A 4917-nucleotide genomic window follows, 5' to 3' on the forward strand; every position below is an offset into this window, starting at 1 on the left:
AAATGACTCAACCCTCCCCTGTGACCAATAAGAAATGACTCAACCTCCCCTGTGACCAATAAGAAATGACTCAACCCTCCCCTGTGACCAATAAGAAATGACTCAACCCTCTCCTGTGACCAATAAGAAATGACTCAACCCTCCCCTGTGACCAATAAGAAATGACTCAACCTCCCCTGTGACCAATAACAAATGACTCAACCCTCCCTGTGACCAATAAGACATGACTCAACCCTCCCCTGTGACCAATAAGAAATGACTCAACCCTCCCCTGTGACCAATAAGAAATGACTCAACCCTCTCCTGTGACCAATAAGAAATGACTCAACCCTCCCCTGTGACCAATAAGAAATGACTCAACCTCCCCTGTGACCAATAAGAAATGACTCAACCCTCCCCTGTGACCAATAAGAAATGACTCAACCCTCTCCTGTGACCAATAAGAAATGACTCAACCCTCCCCTGTGACCAATAAGAAATGACTCAACCTCCCCTGTGACCAATAAGAAATGACTCAACCCTCCCCTGTGACCAATAAGAAATGACTCAACCCTCCCCTGTGACCAATAAGACATGACTCAACCCTCCCCTGTGACCAATAAGAAATGACTCAACCCTCCCCTGTTGACCAATAAGAAATGACTCAACCCTCCCCTGTGACCAATAAGAAATGACTCAACCCTCCCCTGTGACCAATAAGAAATGACTCAACCCTCCCCAAAGCGAAGACATAAAGTTGGACAACCAGCCTCCACACCCCTGTACATTTCAAACTGCCCCTTTTAGTACCTTCGTACTTTCGTTCATCACACGTGATATCTCAGACAGTTCTGTTTCGATTTGAATGAAACTTGGGTGAATGATGCGCATCATCGCCCAGGGCCAAACCCTTCAAACTGTGTCATCACCCAGGGCCAAACCCTTCAAAGCTGTGTCAACACCCAGGGCCAAACCCTTCAAAGCTGTATCATCACCCAGGGCCAAACCCTTCAAAGCTGTGTCATCACCCAGGGCCAAACCCTTCAAAGCTGTGTCAACACCCAGGGCCAAACCCTTCAAAGCTGTATCATCACCCAGGGCCAAACCCTTCAAAGCTGTGTCATCACCCAGGGACAAACCCAAACCCCTCAAAGCTGTGTCATCACCCAGGGCCAAACCCTTCAAAGCTGTGTCATCACCCAGGGCCAAACCCAAACCCTTTAAAGCTGTGTCATCACCCAGGGCCAAACCCTTCAAAGCTGTGTCATCACCCAGAGCCAAACCCTTCAAAGCTGTGTCATCACCCAGGGCCAAACCCTCTAAGCTGTGTCAACACTCTGTTGGGCTACATTGCTGTGAGCGCTGCTGTCTGTCCCGGGATCCTGCCAGATTCCACATAGGGGAAAGATACGAAAGCCCAGCTAGCCTAGCTGGCTCGACGGACTCAAATGGAGGACGCTATTGAATGTTTCCAGTGCTGCAAGAGCTGTGTTTACTTTGCTTTGCTTTTGTACTGTTTGGCTGTCAGTTTTCTCGTTTTTGTGTATAGTGTTCTTTCGTCCATTAAAATCATGATGAACACTAACTCCGCTGCGCCTTGGTCTACTCTCTCTCCCGACGTTACAGCCACACACGACTACACTTCAAAGCTGTGTTTTTTGATCTACACTGTTGGAGCTCGAAGCATAAGAATTTCACAGTACCCTGCGACTACATCTGAAACCCTGAGCACTGACTGATAAACTCACCGAATCGAATAACACTCTCTCTATGGGTAACACCATTTCCTGTTGCCTAGTAACACTCAGATAATAACACTCTCTCTATGGGTAACACCATTTCCTTTTGCCTAGTAACACTCAGATAATAACACTCTCTCTATGGGTAACACCATTTCCTGTTGCCTAGTAACACTCAGATAATAACACTCTCTCTATGGGTAACACCATTTCCTGTTGCCTAGTAACACTCAGAAAATAACACTCTCTCTATGGGTAACACCATTTCCTGTTGCCTAGTAACACTCAGATAATAACACTCTCTCTATGGGTAACACCATTTCCTGTTGCCTAGTAACACTCAGATAATAACACTCTCTCTATGGGTAACACCATTTCCTGTTGCCTAGTAACACTCAGATAATAACACTCTATGGGTAACACCATTTCCTGTTGCCTAGTAACACTCAGATACAGTGGCTCAGACACCACAGTTTCTCCTCCACGTGTTTACTTTCCATTTACCTTCTTGAACCCACCGGATAATCATTCCCTAACCCCACTCATACTACTGACCCCAGATCAGATCAGATCAGCAGGGGAACAGCTACTCACACTACTACTGACCCCAGATCAGATCAGATCAGATCAGCAGGGGAACAGGCTACTCACACTACTACTGACCCCAGATCAGATCAGCAGGGGAACAGGCTACTCACACTACCACTGACCCCAGATCAGATCAGATCAGATCAGCAGGGGAACAGGCTACTCACACTACCACTGACCCCAGATCAGATCAGATCAGATCAGCAGGGGAACAGGCTACTCACACTACCACTGACCCCAGATCAGATCAGATCAGATCAGCAGGGGAACAGGCTACTCACACTACCACTGACCCCAGATCAGATCAGATCAGATCAGCAGGGGAACAGGCTACTCACACTACCACTGACCCCAGATCAGATCAGATCAGATCAGCAGGGGAACAGATTGCTCACACTGCTACTGACCCCAGATCAGATCAGATCAGCAGGGGAACAGGCTACTCACACTACCACTGACCCCAGATCAGATCAGCAGGGGAACAGGCTGCTCACACTGCCACTGACCCCAGATCAGATCAGATCAGCAGGGGAACAGGCTGCTCACACTGCTACTGACCCCAGATCAGATCAGATCAGCAAGGGAACAGGCTACTCACACTACCACTGACCCCAGATCAGATCAGATCAGATCAGCAGGGGAACAGATTGCTCACACTGCCACTGACCCCAGATCAGATCAGATCAGCAGGGGAACAGGCTGCTCACACTACCACTGACCCCAGATCAGATCAGATCAGATCAGCAGGGGAACAGGCTACTCACACTACCACTGACCCCAGATCAGATCAGATCAGCAGGGGAACAGGCTACTCACACTACCACTGACCCCAGATCAGATCAGATCAGATCAGCAGGGGAACAGGCTACTCACACTACCACTGACCCCAGATCAGATCAGCAGGGGAACAGGCTACTCACACTACTACTGACCCCAGATCAGATCAGATCAGATCAGATCAGCCCTTCATAGGCAGGGGAACAGGCAGCAACTACACTACGACCCCAGATCAGATCAGATCAGCAGGGGAACGGGCTGTTAACCATATTCTCATGTTGATTGTTCATATACTCTTCAAGCCCCATATTAAGGTCCATTTGACCTCGGCTGGCTGGTTCTGGTAATGATAAATGGGTTTACTGTGCCAATGCTAATCTGTTCCATGATTCACAAGCTCTGAAAATTCCAAGTCAGACAGTTTACTGAAAATGTGTTTAGGAAGTCAGTCTCCCCCAGTTAACACTAAACAGACTTTCTCTGTGAGTCGATATCGAATCTAATTCTAGTTATGTGGGTTAAAAAAACATCTCCTGTCGCCTAGGGGATACCGAAATACAGCGGCTCAGAAACCACAGTTTCTACACCCCAGGTTCACTTTCCACTCATCTTCAGGAAACTGTTGCTTGGTGGAGGCCCTTCTCTCTCTCTGATGCAAATTTCAACAGTATAGTCGATTCTACCATTGCACAATGACGCCTTCACTTTCCTAACCCACGGAAGGGTAGAGTAGATGTGGTATGTATATCAGACAGTACTCGCCTTCCTCAGAGATCCTAAATACGTAGACGAGGATGAACTTTTACCGACTGAGGTGACTCTAGGATCACACCACCACCACCACCACCACGCTGTAGAGATCAGATACAGGTACGGCTACAGTATCTCCAGCTTTCTGGACTCAAGCTCTTTCTGCCCTTTTTTGAATGTGTTTCTGTTATCTTATTGGATGTTATTACACCGTAGGTTATAACAACCTGTCAATCATTAAACTTTTCTTACAGTTGACCTGTATTATTCATGTTGTTTGAACAGGGACCTCATGGAATTGCTGTCTGCGCTCTAGACACCTCAGGTCTCAGAACGCCCTGTCTCAGCCCTGCTACCCTCCTTGGTACCTGGCAGAGAAACAGCTGGACCAGACCCTGTCTCAGCCCTGCTACCCTCCTTGGTACATGGCAGAGAAACAGCTGGACTAGACCCTGTCTCTGCCCTGCTACCCTCCTTGGTACCTGGCAGAGAAACAGCTGGACCAGACCCTGTCTCTGCCCTGCTACCCTCCTTGGTACCTGGCAGAGAAACAGCTGGACCAGACCCTGTCTCTGCCCTGCTACCCTCCTTGGTACCTGGCAGAGAAACCGTTTCAGGACCTGCCTCAAGGTACATAACATACAGTATAGTCAAGATCTGATGATAAAACTCTTGAACAGTCTCTCATCTCTGTGACGCATGAGTCACATAACTTTGATAACGTGAATGCGCTTTTTTCAGTCAATACTGAGATGTTAACAGTAATACAGAGATGTTAACAGTAATACAGAGATGTTAACAGTAATACAGAGATGTTAACAGTAATACAGAGATGTTAAATAGTAATACAGAGATGTTAACAGTAATACAGAGATGTTAACAGTAATACAGAGATGTTAACAGTAATACAGAGATGTTAACAGTAATACAGAGATGTTAAATAGTAATACAGAGATGTTAACAGTAATACAGAGATGTTAAATAGTAATACAGAGATGTTAAATAGTAATACAGAGATGTTAACAGTAATACAGAGATGTTAGTTAGTTAGTTAGTTAGTTAGTTAGTTGGTTGGTTGGTTGGT

At 46.7% G+C, this 4917-nt stretch overlaps 1 protein-coding gene across 1 annotated transcript in view; it reads left to right on the top strand.

The window, feature by feature from the left end:
- The first annotated feature begins 4340 nt into the window (after positions 1-4340).
- LOC115192997 (SH2 domain-containing protein 7) overlaps positions 4341-4917 on the top strand; it is a 23758-nt gene continuing 23181 nt past the window's right edge. The window contains exon 1 of the mRNA XM_029751996.1: positions 4341-4463. The gene's annotated coding sequence lies outside the window, so the exon portion shown is untranslated. The remainder of the gene's footprint in view (positions 4464-4917) is intronic.

Source organism: Salmo trutta, chromosome 4, assembly GCF_901001165.1.
Source record: "Salmo trutta chromosome 4, fSalTru1.1, whole genome shotgun sequence".
Taxonomy (NCBI): Eukaryota; Metazoa; Chordata; class Actinopteri; order Salmoniformes; family Salmonidae; genus Salmo; species Salmo trutta.